Source organism: Carcharodon carcharias, chromosome 12, assembly GCF_017639515.1.
Source record: "Carcharodon carcharias isolate sCarCar2 chromosome 12, sCarCar2.pri, whole genome shotgun sequence".
Taxonomy (NCBI): Eukaryota; Metazoa; Chordata; class Chondrichthyes; order Lamniformes; family Lamnidae; genus Carcharodon; species Carcharodon carcharias.
In genome coordinates, this window is record NC_054478.1 from 19,448,199 (window position 1) to 19,465,775 (window position 17,577).

The 17,577-nt window shown below is 46.5% G+C and overlaps 1 protein-coding gene across 2 annotated transcripts in view; it reads right to left on the minus strand.

The window, feature by feature from the left end:
- ttll4 (tubulin tyrosine ligase-like family, member 4) overlaps positions 1-8,354 on the minus strand; it is an 85,901-nt gene extending 77,547 nt beyond the window's left edge. For both annotated transcript variants that reach the window (XR_005944610.1, XM_041201430.1), the window contains exon 1: positions 8,142-8,354. The gene's annotated coding sequence lies outside the window, so the exon portion shown is untranslated. The remainder of the gene's footprint in view (positions 1-8,141) is intronic.
- Positions 8,355-17,577: the final 9,223 nt, after the last annotated feature.

Sequence of the window (17,577 nt, forward strand, 5' to 3'; positions counted from 1 at the left end):
ACTGCTGTCATTGTCTCCAAATGTAAATACCTTGCATCTCCCTCTCAACAAAACAATCTAAGTCCTTTTGATTCTAATAACTAAACCACCCAGGTTTACTGTCAGGCAGACTCAAGCACAGGTCACATGACCTCTTTCATCTATCCTACATTAAAGCTACAGTATCAAAATACAGTAATCTTATAAACCAAAAGAAACAATCTTATAAACCTCAATTGTAACAGTTTAAATTTTGTAAATCTCAGCTTAACAGTAACACACAGCAACACTGTCATTCAGCCCCTTCAGTTCCCCCTAATTAACTCAAGTTAATTAACTAATCAACTTTTAGATGGAAAACATCACATATAAAGAAACATAGATTTGAAGAAATTTACTTAAAATAGAAATGTTTTCAAAAGCATCAGATCTAAAGTAATTTGCGCCCACAGCAACTTTAACATAGCAAATACCACAGGACAGGATACTTTCCAAAGAAAGTGGCGAGGAGAACAATGAGCAGAAAAATTAGGCGAAGTAACTGAATGCATCACTTCTTTTGCAAGGATTAAAAAGATGGAGAACAGATACTACAATGCAAAAGGTAAAAAGTTCTACAGTGCATAAAAAAGACTGCTAAGAGTTGATTTTAAGTTGGGGATGGGCTGTGAACACAATATGACAGAACCAGACAAGCAGAGAATGCAAGCTAGGGCTGGAGAAGATTGTAGAGATAATACAAGGCAAGGCCATGGAGGGATTTTTAAAGACAGCAAGGGACCTAAGCTCAATGTATGAAGAGAGGAAGCTGGTGGAGGGTGACACGACTTGGGCAATAGGCAAATGAAGTAGCGCAGCACAGGACACAAGCAAGGGAATTGTGGATGCAGGGCAATGCTTTGGAGGTCTGAGTTGAGGACAGAAGGAAAGTTGAGTTTGGAGGTGATAGGAGCATGAATACGGGTTTCAGCAGAAGTAACAGTTAGGCAAGGGCAGAGTTGGGCAGTGTTATATAGGTGAAAACACATGGCTGAAGGCTCAAATTAAACAGAGATTCTGTGGTTGAATAAAAAAAGGGAGACAAAGGAAAGAGCACAAGAGTATAGTCATTTTGGTGGGAGTCAAATGTAATAGCTTTCCAGTGCGTGGCACTTGCTATGGATCATGAGTTGGAATCCTGACTGTTTTTCCCTCTGTAGCCCAGAGGTGCTGAGGCCAAATAAGCACTGCTACCGCCAGGCTGGCTGAGATCAGATACGTTGGAAGGAAGCACTTGGCTCTTGAAGTAAAATAGATTCTTGCATTGACAATATTGTTGAATGTTGAATAGCACATTTGTTCATTCACACGAAGACTATAAAGATTAATAGCAGTTCCAATTACAGTTGCCCTGACCAAGCTATTTCCCTCTAGTATAATCCCAGTCAATCAATGTAGGTGCTCTTTAAAAATCAGCCTCAGAGCAACAGCATACTCTATGTGAATAAGCCATTTGTTGAAATCCAGTATTTAAAATCCTGAATCTACAAATCATTTAAATTTACTGACCAACAGCTAAAGCAAAGCAGAGGGCATGCCCTCAAATACTCACCACAAAAAGGACCACCCTTCATCCCCTAAAAAAAAACACATTTGTCAATCCAACCAGATGGCACACTGTACTTGCTCACATCTCTCCTGGACAGGGTGAATGCAAGATGAATATTCTTCCTGTCCCCTTTATTAAAGTTCCCGTTGACAATTCCATGAGCTGGACTCCCCATCTCCAAGTTCCTTGAGCCAAGAACAAAGCTGGGAATATGCTTCAATAGCTTTCAATGACATAAAACCAAAAATTAAAACAGGGACTCGGCTTCACAAATTTCAGCCAATGCCCAAATCCAAGTCTTCTGGCACAGTCCTTCATTCTCTCTCCTTGGCAAGAGGTATGGAGTCAAATCTTAAACATCACCACCTGCAGAAAAATACACCAAATCCAACTCAAGAATATATCACCCATACCGTGTTTATACAAGACCCACAAATTTAATCTCTCCATACAATTCCTCAAGAGTTCGAGACCAACACCCACAACACATTTTGGTTGGGGTCCCGAATCCAGCCATTCTAGTGTTCTATTAGAATGCTAAAGTCACGACTGGTCTTTTAATAACAATGGATCAACTTCAGTGCTGGTTCAGTCAACTAGGAATAAAGTCCCCTTGTCACCTCATCCCACCATTATAATTAGCAGGTTAGCAAAAATCTCACTACCAGCTCTGAAATGATCCCTTTTCTCTATAGCACATATAGCCCCACTGCCCCACATGGCTGAAACACATGTGGGGCATTAGAAGTCAGTTATTCTACCTAGAATTGGAGAAATTCTAAGTAGTCTGGAGCCCATCCTTAGAGATTCTCAGTATAAACTGCTCTCCCATTAAAGCAACCCATCCTCTGACAATGAAGAGTAACATGACCACTGGTAAAGTTCTAAAGAGTCATATCGGACTAGAAATGTTAACTCAGTTTCTCTTGACAGATGTTGCTAGACCTGGTGAGCATTTTCATCAATTTGTTTTTATTTCAGATTTCCAACATCTGCAGTATTTTATTTTTATTATACAACTAATATATTTCCCTCATCCAAATTAACTCTCAAAAATAAGATTTTAAAAAACTGCTTCAACTCCAAACCCATTGAGGTTTACAGCACAAAAGTGACCATTTAGTTTATCATGTCTGTTCCAGCTCTTTGCTACAGCAATCACCAAATGCACTATCTTACTCACCTGCTTTACCCAAGTATCCACTATTATTCTTGCTGTTGATCTTTATTGTTTTATCTACCTACACTCATCATTCGAGAGAATTATGCATTTGAGCTCCCTCTTCTCTGTCCACGTCCTGTACATTGTTCCCAGTGCAAATAGTTAAGCCAGGAGGCCTGGACATTGCAATGCACTGCTCTTGCAAGTAAACATATATGTATATTTCACAAAGTTATTGTTCACCTACATTCACACACATTATGAAGCCATTGTACAATTAATGACATGAATATGTAATACATTAATATGCATTTTGAGGCAAGTCACTTGCATATATCTTTTTATAAGCTGTTATACAATGTACACAAGAACACAAGAGATAGGAGGAGGAACTAATAAAACTAAATCAACTGCTATCAGAAAAGTCAGAAGACTGCAGCTTCAAGTCTCACTCCAGGATTTGCACACAATCTATTCTGCAGTAAAAAGGAGAGTGCAACATCGTGAAAGTTGCCATTTTCAGGTAAGGCATTAAATTGAGGTCTGGTGCATTAGTTTAGATGTGGATGAAGATCTCATGGCACCATTTGAACAGAGAATTTTTCTGCATCTTATCAGCTACTAAAAGTAGATTAATTTCCAGTCCTTTTATTTGCTGATTCCTAGGAACTGGTTTGCACAAATTAGCTGCTGCATTTATATATATCATTAAAGCTACAATTCAAACGTAATTCTTTAGATACAAGGTGCTTTGGGATCATGCTGATATGTCACTAAATAAATGCAAGTTTGTTTTTCTCTAGTTACAATTCACAATAAAACCCTCCCTTTTCTCTCAGCACCCCCAGCATTTATAAACAGAAGAGTAACTTTTGGCCAGAAATACCTCAGAACAGTAATTATAAGCTGCAATTTATTCAGCCAGCTTTGCATGTGGAGACTGCTGTCATGAATGGAACCTATTACACAGCCTAAAAATGTGGTCTGCGGAAATGGTTTACAGGCTCCCACCCGAATCCGCAAAGACATTGCCTTCCTTGATTCCTATGCACAATGCTGAACTCAAGAGTAACCAGTGAGATCTCTCATGTAATTAATGGATGCGACTATTGGGAGTAACTAATTTTGCCATGTCTTCCAGAGCATTTAGCATATTACATTTTACATGGCTATGAAGCTCGCTCTTGCCTTATATTCAGGAGCATTTTGTTGACTAAGATCATGTAAAATGCCAGCACACAAATGTAATACTCTCTAGTGGACTGCCTGCCACCTTAGGACCAGGTTCCCGGAGCTATCAGTAATTTGAGAAGTTTAAACTGATAAAATTAACTGTTCTATTAACATGATCCTTATGATACAAGAATATTCTTAAGCGACGTGGCATATTACATGTAACATTTTCCAGTGAGATCTAATTTGTGCTGGCAGTTTTCTGAACTGAAACACATTGATTATAGGTCACGAATGTATCAGTGATTTTAAAAAAATTGGGCCAAGCACGAATGCAGAACATTTTGAGACGCATGCATAAAGTTTCCTGTCGAGTCCCTTTGAAAGTAATCCCGACATCTTATGTTAGCCATAGAACCATAGAAAAGTTATGGTGCGAAAGAGTCCATTCAGACCATCATGTCTGTGCCAGTCAGAAAAAGATGATCTAATCAGTCAAATAGCTTAACCATACAGACCAGTGGCCACAGGTTTGAATCCTAGTCTATGCAGAGTTATGTGATCTAAACTTGACAACGTGGGCATTACATATGGCCCTTAAGAACTTAAAAATGATTTTTCATTCATTAATCCAGAAGTGTTTGTGTGGACTTCTCAAGGTGGATGCAGGGCCACTTTTGTCTTCAATGCCTGCCTCTTTCAACTAGACTGACACTGTTCACGCACACATAACAGACACTTGGCCAAGAGATCAGAGAGCACACCCCAGCCAAGATTCGATACTTTCAACACAGGTGGTGTTAACATTGCAGCATTAACAGGGCTCTTTTAAAAAGATTGAATCTCAGAATTCTTAAGAGCTATTTTCCAAACCCAAATTAAGAGATCAAATTTGATAACTGCAGACACAAATGTAAATGGTAATGTGCAAAAAGATAATGGAAAAAAGTTGATTGCTATAGTTTATTTGCATTTCCTGGCCCATATTTGTGAGCTCAAAAATAAATCTGGCAAATGTATGCTTTCTTAAGCTCCATGAAAAAGTCAACAGCTGCTAATGATAACTGAAAATAAGAAAGGGAGAGAAATACTGAATTCAGTTGTTACACTACATAGTTCAAATTTACAGACAATTAGGATGGAGTTGGGAGACAAGTACATCTCAAGAGGTAGCCAGGCACCTATAAAATGGAATTATGGTATTAAGTGCAATCAGGGGCAGAAGAAATCTTATATAGAAGCACAAACATATCACACAATGGGAAAAGGGTGGGATTGTCAGCAGACATGTCAAAATATCTAGAGTTGAAACAGATCTAGATTCTCACAAGATATGTTCACTATTTGTCAAGCAGAAATTCAATACACCAAATAGGATTCGCAACCAGAAAATTGAACAGGTTGCAAAGTGGAGCAATCCATGCATAAATTATAGTCTGTACCAGTCAGGCCACACCTTGAGTACTTTGTCCAATTCTGGCCTGACAATAGGGAGACATCCAAAACTTGGAGGCCTTGCAAATAGACCACAAGACTGACAGCCAGCACCAAAGGATGTGTAAAGGGTGGACAAATCACAGCCTTTCGACCTTGAAATTAAGCACCAGAGACAACACCCTGGAAATAATCTAGATAAGCATTACAAATAGGTTCTTCCAGAAAACTACAGAAAATTAAATGACAGCAAAAAGGTTCAAACTAGTGAAAGGCAAATGGAAGCCTGATAACGTTCTTTTATCTGGTGGTTAATTTGAAAACAGGAAGGACATATTGTTTGCGGGGGGGTAGATGGTGGAATTAGAAAACTTTTAAAAGTACCGTGATGAAACACAGAAGGTGGCAGCGCATGTTATTTCTGAATTATGAACTAGATAGTTAAATGGCCTTCTTCTGTACCCATCTTGTGATTTGTCTGCTCAGACATAGGACTGAAATAAGCCTCCCTACCTTGCCCAAACTATCACTCCACAAAAATATTATATAAGTTAATATTAAATTTTCATTTGGATTTTTTTTTTAAAAATCAAAGGAAAACTGTTAAGTGTACCACAGCAACCAGAAAATGGCCTTTAAACTACAATGAATGATCTGAAACCTCAACAATGGCTCTAAACACAATTTGATCCTCAAGCCTCCACCGTCATTCCACAAGATCACTGATTACTGTACCTGAACTTCACATTCCCGTATTATCCCCATAACTTCTGGCTCCTTAAGTTACATTAGCCTGACAAGCAACATTCAAATCGACACCCTTAGCCTTGTACTTCTTATGGTTGGATGTTCTTTCATGGAGTTAGTTTTGCCAGACACTCAAACCTTGACTGAATTTTTTGAGAAGATAACGAGGAGGGTTGAAGATGCTCCCCTTCCTCACCCCTTCCCCTCGCCCGACCCTTCCCCATTCTTCCCTCCACCCCACAAACCCGCCCCTCCCCCGTAACCCCGATCTTCTATTCTCTGCTCCTCTTGCCCCATTCATCTCACCCCCACAATCCCCACTCTTCTCCCTCACCATACCCACTGCCCCCCACCCTGACATCACCCCCTGTCCTGCCCCCTCACCCCCAACCGCTCACCGCAAACCCCCTCCCCCAACCCCCTCCACTCATCCCTACCTCCACCCTCCCCACCACTACCTCCCATCCCACCACCCACCCTCTCACCCCCCCGACACCATCCACCCACCCCCCCTCCTCTCCACCCCCCCACCTTACCCACCTCACCCCTCCCCTGCTCCCCCACCTCCAACCCCCTCACCCCCAACGCACCTCCCCCCCATCTCCACCCCTTCCCACCACCACCACCCTCACCCCCTCTACCCACCTCCCCCCCACCCCTCATCCCCTCTACCCACCTCGCCCCCACCCCTCATTCCCTCTACCCATCTCCCCCCAACCCTCACCCCCCTACTCACCTCCCCCAACCCCCTACCCACTTCTACCCCTACTCCCCCTCCCCTCTGCACATCTCCCCCCCACCTCACCCCTCCCCTGCTCCCCCGCCTCCACCGCCCTTACTCCCCCAACCCACCTCCCCCCATCTCCAGCCCTTCCCACCTTACCCCCCCTACCCAACTCCCCTCACCCCTCCCACTCACCCCGCTGTCCACCTCCCCCCCAACCCCCTACCCACCTCCCCCCACCCCTCACCACCCTACCCACCTCCCCACACCCCTCACCCCCCCACTCACCTACCACCACTCACCTTCCCCCCACCCTCACCACACCCCTTTCCCCCATCCCCACCCCCTTTCCCCCCCTCACCACCCCCCTACCCCACCACACCCCTCGCCACCCCCTACCCCACCCCACCACTCACCCTACCCCATTCCGCCCCTCACCACTCCCCTTTCCCCCCCAACACTTTTCCCCCCATCGCCACCCCCCCATCCCCACCCCTCTTTCCCCCCACCCCTCACCACCCCCCTACCCCACCCTCCCCTCACCCTACCCCACCCCACCCTCCCCCTACCCCACCCCTCACCACCCCCCTTTCCCCCCACCCCTCACAACCCCCATACCCCACCCTCCCCTCACCCTACCCCACCCCACCCGCCCCTACCCCACCCCTCACCACCCCCTTTCCCCCCACCCCTCACCACCCCCTTCCCCCCACCCTACCCCACCCCTCTCCATCCCCCTTTCCCCCCACCCCTCTCCATCCCCCTTTCCTCCCACCCCTCTCCATCCCCCTTTCCCCCCACCCCTCTCCATCCCCCTTTCCCCCCACCCCTCACCATCACCCTTTCCCCCCTCCCTTCCCTACCCCTCCCCCCTCACCCCCCTGCCCCTCCCCCTCCCCTCACACCCTACCACCCTCCCCTACACTCCTCACCACCCCACCCACTCCCCTCCCTCCACCCCCCACCCCCCTCCACCCCACCTACCCCCCCTCCCTTCACCCCCCCAACACCCCCCTCCCCCATCTCACTCCCCCTCCTACCCCCCTCCCCCCCACCCCCTACCCCCACTCTCTACTCCCCCTCCCCACCCCTTCCCCCTCCCCTCACCACCCCCTACCCCCTTCCCTTCACCCCCTACCCTCCCCCCTCCCACTCCCTACCCCCTCCCCCCACTCCCTACCCCCCACTCCCTACTCCCCCTCCTCCCCCCACCCTTCACCCCCTTACCCCCCCACCCTTCACCCCCTAACCCCCCCCACCCTTCACCCCCTACCCCCCCACCCCCCCCCCCCCCCAATCCCTACCCCTTCACCCCCCTACCCTCCTATCCTCACCTCCGGTCCGGCGTGTTGAGGAAACTGCTACCCGCAGTGTAGGCTCGTGTTTGGCGGGATGTCGGGGTCCCCGCTGTCGGCGGACCGGCTTTGAGACTCTGACTCTCGGGGCTCTCTCTCTCTCTCCGCTAGGCCTCGGCTCCCGGGGTTAACGCCGCACATCGCCGCAGCCCCCGCCTCATCATCCGCTTCTTCACTTCATTTCCCCTTCCCCTCCCCTTCCCCCGCCCTTCACTAAAATCGGGGGTAGTTTTTTTTTACATAATAAAGAATATTAATAATGTTCGGACGATCCGGCTCCTCCTGAGGAGACTGGGGCTGGCTTAGCCGCACAGGCTCCCTCTCCCCTTAGCAACCACACACGGCGTGTCTAAGGGGACTGACGAATCCCGCGCTTACGACGTGCGCGTACACGTGACGTTACGTGACAAGGCGCGGCGGGGGATGAGGGATGGGGCGCGTGCGGCAGGGAGGAGGAGGAGGGGGCGCGCGCGCAGCCGGGAGGAGAAGGAAGGGGCGCGCGCGCAGCCGGGAGGAGGAGGAGGTGGGGGCGCGCGCGGCAGGGGGGCGGGGTCTTGCACAGCTAAACCCATGGCCACGGCATCAGAAGCCTCTGAAATAAAGGACACTGAGGGGGAGGGACAGTTGGTCACCTTGGCCAAGCCCCTCTGCCCAATATTGCCCATTGGGTTGATGCACATTCTGTCCAATTGGCAGGGGAATGGTCACTCCCTTCGCCCACCCCACCCCTCACCCAGCCACAGCCACAGGCTGTCTATACATCAACTTTGGGTGATGGTAGGGTTGCCAACACTCCAACTTGGAGCCTCCTGCGATTGAATATCAATCTCCAGGACACTGCTGTGTGCAATCCTGGAGAAAAATCATCAAAAAAAGAATTTGTCATTTTTCTTCAAACGTTTCTCTTTATCATGTATAAAAATATTGCAAAGGGTTGGGGGGTGCAGTGAGGTGGGGTGGGGGTGCAGTGAGGTGGGGGAGGCTTTTTGGCTAACAGTAGAGAATCATCCAATTGGCAATTGTTTAACAAACAAAGCACAAACAGTTTTCATCTGGATGAAGTTCTGTGCATACATGATTCATTTTTCCCTCGTGCTTCAATGTATTCAAGCATGTTAGACCCCAATTTTAGCCGTGGACCAGTTTTCGGTGAGTGAGATTTGGTAGCAGTTATGCTGACTTGCTGAGCAGAATGACATTATTTCACCTGTCCCTAAAGATTCCAATTACACATTCCGTCCTTCCAGTTTTTAACCGTGATATTTCTTAAGAGGCCACTGTCACACCTGGAGTATCAGGCAAGTAAGTTGCAGTTTTGTCACAATCGTGAATATCTTCTGGCTCAAGTTCTTGTGTCAGAAAGTCAGGTCTGCACTCATGGCTCAATGAATGCAGAGTCTGCATTATTCTTCACTCCTTACCGCACCAATTAGCATAGGAAGGCAGTGCATCTCAAGGATTGTGCCAATTAACGGCAAGAGCATGGGGGGGGTGGGGGGGGGGGGGCAAGTCATGTGATGAAACCTCCAAGAATATATTTAATCACTGTTAGCAACCCTACCTGTTACTCAAGTACATCCGAGCTTTATGTGACTTCATCATCTTAGATGGGTCCCCTCATAACGGAGAGTCCATTGTAAGATCAGCATGGACATCAATGGAACTGGCAGCTCATATTATTGTTCTTTGGTGCTTAGGGGAGGAACTTCTATAGCCATGCCACCTCTGGCCTTCCACTGGGCATGTTGGACATTGTGGGTTTGGCAAAGCAAGCTGAACCAAATATCAGCATGGAATGGTTACAGCACGGAAGGATGCCATTCAGCCCATTGATTGTGTTGGCTGTCTGTAAGATCAATTCACGTAGTCCCTTTTCCTGTAGCCCCGTAAATTCTTTCTCTTCAGATAATTACCCAATTTCCTTCTGAAAGCCACAATTGAATCTCCCTCCACCACACTTTCAGGCAGTGCATTCCAGGTCCTAACCATTTACTGCGTAAAAATAAAATTTCTCATGTTGGCTCTGGTTTATTTGCTACTCACCCGCCAGGTAATAAAACATTCCAAGATTCACGGGAGCAATATAAAACAAAATTAACTACTAAGCCAGATAAGGTAATGCTGAGGCAGGTAGCCAAAAGCTTGGTCAAAGAGGTAGATCCTAAGGAACATATTAAAAGTGGAAAGAGCGGTAGAGACATAGAGAGGCTTAGGTAGAGAATTCCAGATCTTAGGCCCCACGCTGCTGAAGCCATGACTGCCAATGTTGGAGAGTTTAAAATCCAAGATGCACAAGAGGTTAGAATTAGCTGAGTGCAGATCATAGAATCACAGAATTGTTACAGCGCAAAAAGAGGTCATTTGGTCCATCGTGTCTGCACCAGCTCTCCGAATGAGCAATTCCCACAGTGCCATTCTCCTGCCTTCTCCCTGTAACATTGCACATTCTTCCTTTTCAGATAACTGTCTAATCCCCTTCTGAATGTTTCGATTGAATCTGCCTCCACCACACTCTCAGACAGTGCACTCCAGACCTTAATCACTTGCTGCATGAAAAAGATTTTTCTCATATCATTTTTGCTGATTAACTTAAATCTGTGCCCTCTCATTCTCAACCCTTTCACAGGTGGGAATGGTTTCTCTCTATCTACCCTGTCTGAAGCCCTCATGATTTTGAATACCTCTATCAAATCTGAATATCAAATCAAAGATGTCTTGGAAGGTTGTGGAGCTGGATCACGGAGGTAGGTCAGGACAAACCCTTGGAAAGTCTTGAAAACAACAAAGTGAATTTTTAAATCGAGGCGTTGCTGGAGTGGGAGCCAATGTCAGTCAGCGAGCACCCAGGTGATGGGTGAATGGGACTTGATGCATGGACATAGGCATCTGAGCTTTCAATGATTTCATTTTCATAGAGACTAGAATGTGAGAGGCAAGCCAGGAATACAATGGAACAGGCAATTGCAATTGAGATAACAAAGGCACAGATGAGGGTTTCAGTGACAGATGAGCTATAGACCTCATTACAGGTCCAAAAGAATTGACTTCCAAAAGTAAGTTGAGAGTGACTGCCCTTGACATCAAGTCAGCATTTGACTGAGTGTGGCATCAAGGAGCCCTAGCAAAACTGGAGTCAATGGGAATCTGGAGAAAACTCTCCACTGGTTGGAGTCATACCTAGCACAAAGGAAGATGGTTGTGATTGGAGGCCAAGCATCTCAGTCCCAGCATATCGCTGCATGAGTTCCTCAGGGTAGTGTCCCAGGCCCAACCATGTTCAGCTGCTTCATCAATGACCAGGGATGTAGTGCTGGTGGAGTGTGCAGGTGCAACGCTACGGCACCTCCTTTTGACAAGCGACCGACCAACAATTCAGGAGCCCCGGGCCAAACCCAAGTGCCAACTCGTGCCAAGGAAGGTACTGGCATTGCCGGAAACCTTGCAGTGTCCATTAAAGAATTTGGATTAGTGGTTCACCGATTGGATCGGGATTTGAGACCAAGCTCAGAGGCCAGGAACTACATCTGCTGACAGGCTCTGGCCTGGAACTGGCAGGCACATGCGCAGTTTGCAATTTATTGTTCCTTGGGCTGGGAACAGCCCTGAACATATACGCAGATGAAGAGGTCTTAAAGAGCCAAACACCGTGAAAGTACAGGTCAGGTGACCTGAGCAGGAGCACCATGACCGAGAACACAGCAAGGGGGACAGGAGAAAGGTACCAGATGTAAAGTCCCAGGTAACAGACAAAGATAAGGATCAGAGATAGATCCCACAGAGTCAAGATAAATGAGAGGAGTAAAGAAAAAGGATCCAAGTTCAAGAAAGGACTGCGGGGAGTGGACTTGATGCAAGGTGAGCTTGAAAGAAGCCATGAAGACCGGAGGAGGCAGCCGAAGGTTGGTGACTCCGTACTAATTGCCTTTGGGGCAATGGTGTTCTGCTTGACATGGCTGAAGATCTGAAAGTGTGCTTAGAAGGTGAAGCTTGAGTGTATGTGGAGATCCAGAGTAATCGCTGAAGGTGACATTGAAACCCTGAAGGTGAACAGCGTGCCAAAACTACTTACTGTTTCCAATGCCACCACCGTCAATGCCTGTTTAGTGTCTACTGTTAGGAGATAGAGATAGTTTAAGTAAGTTAAATTTGCATTTGTGTGAGTTATGAATGAGTTTTAGCTTTATGGTTTAAGTTTGATTCATATTTCTGTATCTATGTGTTAAGCAAAGGTCAAATTGTATTTTAGTTTCACTTTAAAACATGCCTGAGTTTCAAATGAGAGTTTTATGACAGTTGCAGCTAAGTTGAACAAACAAGACTGGAAAAAAACAGTGCTGTTGCCTAGCAACAGGGGTCCAGAGAGGCAGGTCCCTCCCACAGACACACACGGAAAGAACTAGAAAAGCAGTTTTGAGTTCAGTTTGAAGACAGCTGCCAAACAGAAGCCACCTAGAAGGGACAGATAGCCAGTGCCAAACTAAAATTGGTTGAAAGTAGCTGCCAGAGAGAGGCTGGAGCAAAAGGGACAGATAGCAAGTCACATGCTAAATAAAAGATCCCAAAATCCAGGGCAGTGGAACAGGAGAAAGTCCCTAGCAGACCTTCTAGCCAGTGGGAAAGACAGGAACCTGGAAAAGGTCCTGTTAAGTGACGTTAAGAGTGAGGGGCAGAGAGAAAGGCTCCAAGCTTCAGATGTAAAGAGACAAAAGCTGCTGAAAGCAGGTTTAAAGGAAGAATAGCTTGCAAGAAGCCAGAAGGTCCAAAGAGACAGCTGAAGGTCTGTAACTCTTTCTATGGGCATGTGAACCAGTGGTGTACTGTTGACGGCTGAGTCAGAGAGATAGAGTATGTGGAGGACAGCTTGAATGCATGTGGTGATCCAGGGAAGATGAACATTGGAAGGAGAGTTCGAAACCCTGGAGGTGAACCTTTGAGAGAAAGCATTGATTTGGGAAAAGATTCCAAGGCGAGTTCTTGGAGAATGAAGATTGGAAACCCTCATGTGAAAGACGGTGTGCAGTGAGACTGGTTGGCTCAGGGCGTGACAAGCATCTGGGGGGAGTTGAGGAGAGATCCATAGCATCTGTCTGACGTGGCATCTGTCACTTGGTTTCAGAGTGTGGTGTGCCTAACCACAGGTCGCCAGTTGGTTTACATGGATTGTGTACTTACTGTGGACATTAGGTTATGAAATAGCTTTTGTAACTTGAATTATCCTTACAAACTTGTACATATCCTGTAAAGGTATAGTTGTGGGTAAAGGAGTATTGTAATGTAGTTCATCCTTTCTTGTTTAATAAATGTGTTACGCTTTTGTTAAAAGTTCATTAGCTGACACCAGTGACTCTGTTCAGTAGCCCCTCCCCATGTATCTAAACAAACAAATAAAAGGATCCATCAAGCTGGGTTCCACCCTGGGATCAGCCTTGTCCAGGGGTAACCTCATTGGGGATCATAACACTCCCTATTTTGTCTTTTTCCCCCAACACCCGGCTCGAAGTGGCAGGTTAACAGCTTATGAAATAAAACAGACTAAAATCCGCAGGCCTGCTCAGTAATCACTGTCAGTCTGAAGGGGGAAAGGCCTCAGTCAGAATTGCTAACAGTTGACCACAGGAAATAGGACAGTTTCTAAAACCCCCAAGCTTATGAGCCTGCTACACTCATAATTAGGGAAAAAAACAAACAAAACTTCAAAACTGCCTGATAGCAATATAATGACCATGAAACAAAAAAGCATAAGCCCCTTCTTTTGTAAAGAAAGTGAAGAAAGTAAAGAACATTCAAGTCCTGTCACACTGAGTGATGATGGAGGGGATGTAATTATCCTTATTTAAGTTTAGATCTGTATTCCTGTGCAGATGTGCTTTTATTATTTATTCACAGGATGTGGGCATTACTGGCTAGGCTAGCTTTTATTGCCCATCCCTAATTGCCCTTGAGAAGGAGGTGGTAAGCTGCCTTCTTGAAGCACTGCAGTCCATGTGGTGTAGGTACACCCAAAGTGTGTTAGAGAGGGAGGTCCAGAACTTTGACCCAGTGACAGTGAAGGAATGGCGATATATTTCCAAGTCTGGATGGTGAGTGGTTTGGAGGAGAACTTCCAGGTGGTGGTGTTCCCATGTGTCTGCTGCTCTTGTCCTTCGAGATGGTAGTGGTCATGTGTTTGGAAGGGGTCTCTTAAGGAGGCTTGGTGAGTTCCTGCAGTGCATCTTGTACATGGTACACACTGCTGTCACTGCTCGTCGGTGGTGGGGGGAGTGAATGTTTGTGGATGGGGTGCTAATCAAACCAGTTGTTTTGTCCTGGACGGTGTCAAGCTTCTTGAGTGTTTTTGGAGTTGCGCTCATTTAGGCAAGTGGGGAGTATTCCATCACACTCCTAACTTGTGCCTTGTAGACGGTGGACAAGCTTTGGGGAGTTAGGAGGTGAGTTACTTGCCCCAGGATTCCTAGCCTCTGACTTGCTTTTATAGCCACAGTATTTATATAGCTAGTCCAGTTCAGTTTCTGGTCAATGGTAACCCCCAAGGATGTTGATAGTGGGGGATTTAGTGATGGGAATGCCATTGAATATCAAGGGGTGATGGTTAGATTCTCTCTTGGTTATTGTCTGACACTTGTGTGGCTTGAATGTTACTTGCCACTTGTCAGCTTAAGCCTGGATATTGTCCAGGTCTTGATGCATTTGGACATGGACTGCTTCAGTACCTGAAGAATTGTGAATGGTGCTGAACATTGTGCAATCATCAGCGAACATCCCCACTTCGGATCTTATGATGGATGGAACTCCTGCAGTGATGTCCTGGAACTAAGATGATTGACCTCCAACAACCACAACCATCTTCTTTGTACTAGGTATGACTCCAATCAGCGGAGAGTTTTCCCCCTTATTCCCATTGACTCCAGTTTTGCCAGGGCTGCTTGATCCCAAAATCGGTGTGGGCTCCTTGATGTTAAGGGCAGTCACTCTCACCTCACCTCTGGAGTTTAGCTCTTTTTTCCACGTTTGAACCAAGGTTGTAATGAGGTCAGGAGATGAGTGGCTCTGGCGGAACCCAAACTGAGCGTCAATGAGCAGGTTATTGCCAAGCAAGTGCAACTTGATAGCACTATTGATAACCCCTTCCATCACTTTACTGATGATGGAGAGTAGACTGATGGGGGCGGTAATTGGCCAGGTAGGATTTTTCCTGTTTTTTTGTGTACAGGACATACCTGGGCAATTTTCTACATAGCCGGGTAGGTTCCAGTGTTGTAGCTGTACTGGAACAGCTTGACTAGGTGTGCAGCAAGTTCTGGAGCACAAGTCTTCAGCACTATTGCCAGAATATTGTCAGGACCCATAGCCTTTGCAGTATCCAGTGCCTTCAACCATTTCTTGATGTCATGTGGAGTGAATCAAATTGGCTGAAGACTGGTACCTGTGATGCTGGAGACCTGCAGAGGAGGCCGAGATGGATCATTCACTTGGCACTTCTGGCTGAAGATTCTTGAAAATGTTTTAGACTTATCTTTTGCACAGATGTGCTGGGCTCCTCCATCATTGAGGATGGGGATATTTGTGGAGCCTCATCCTCCAGTGAGTTGTTTCATTGTCCACCACCATTTATGATTGGATGTGGCAGGACTGCAGAGCTTAGATCTGGTCCGTTAGTTGTGGAATCACTTAGCTCTGTCTATCACTTGCTGGTTTTGCTGTTTGGCACGCAAGTAATCCTGTCTTGTGGCTTCACCAGGTTGACACCTCATTTTTAGGTATGCCTGGTACTGCTTCTGGCATGCCCTCCTGCACTCTTCATTGAACCAGGGTTGATCCCCTGGTTTGGTGATAATGCTAGATTGGGGGAATATGCCGGGCCATTAAGTTAGAGATTTTGGAAGAGTGCAATTCTGCTGCTGCTGATTTCCCACAGTGCCTCTTGGAACCCAAGTTCTGAGTTGCTAGAGCTATTCAAAATCTATCTCACTTCGCACAGTGTTAGTGCCACACAACACAATGGAGGGTATCCTCAATGCGAAGACAGTACTTCGTCTCCACCAGGACCGTGTGGAGATCACCGCTACCGATACTGTCATGGACAGATGCTTCTGCGGCAGGCAGGTTGATGAGAATGAGGTCAAGTATGCTCTCATTGGTTCCCTCACCACCTGCTGCAGACCCAGTCTAGCAGCTATGTCCTTTAAGACTGGGCCAGATCAGTCAGTACTGTTACTACTGAGCTACTCTTGGTGATGTGCATTGAAGTCCCCCATCCAGAGTACATTCTGCGCCCTTGCCACCCTCAGTGCTTCCTCCAAGTGGGGTTCGACATAGAGGAGCACTGATTCATCAGCTGAGGTTGGAGTGGTTGGGGGGGTTGAGGAGGCAGTAATCAGCAGGAGGTTTCTTTGCCCATATTTGACCTGATGCTATGAGACTTCATGGGGTCCGGAGTCGAAATTGAGGACTCCCAGGGCAACTCTCTCCAGACTGTATACCACTGTGCCGCCACCTCCGCTGGGTCTGTCCTGCCAGTAGGACAGGACATACCCAGGGATGGTGATGGTGGAGGCTGGGACATTATACGAACATAAGTACAAATGAATTAGGAACAGGAATAGGCCACCTGGCCCCTCAAGCCTGCTGCGCCTTTCAATAAGATCCTCTCGATAACCTTTCACCCCTTCGCTTATCAAGAATCTATCTACCTCAGCCTTAAAAATATTCAAAGCTCTGCTTCCACAGCCTTTTGAGGAAGAGAATTCCAAAGTCTCATGACCCTCTGAGAATTTTTTTTCCTCGTCTCTGTCCTAAATGGGCGACCCCTTATTTTAAAACAGTGACTCCAAGTTCTAGATTCTCCCACAGGAGGAAACATCCTCCCCACATCCACCCTGTCAAGACCCCTCAGGATCTTATATGTTTCAATCAAGTCACCTCTTACTCTTCTAAACTCCAGCAGATACAAGCCTAGCCTGTCCATCCTTTCCTCATAAAATAACCCGTCCATTCCAGGTATTAATTTAGCAAACTTTTCCTGAACTGCTTCTAATGCATTGACATATTTCCTTAAATAAGGAGACCAATGCTGGAAAATGGGATTAGAATAGATAAGTGCTTGATGGCTGGCACGGACATGATGGGCCGAAGGGCCTGTTTCTGTGCTGTATAACTCTATGACTCTAATACTGTATACAATTCTCCAGATGTGGACTTACCAATGCTCTGTATAACTGAAGCATAATCTCCCCACTCTTATCTGTATGATTACATGAGTAAGACAATATCAGGCTGTTGCTTGGCTAGTCTGTGAGACAGCTCTCCCAATTTTGGCACTAGCCCCCAGATGTTAGTAAGCTGGTAGAAGAATTTGCAGGGTCGACAAGGCTGAGTTTGCCCTTTGCTAGCTAGGTGCCAGATTTCACTCCCCTTC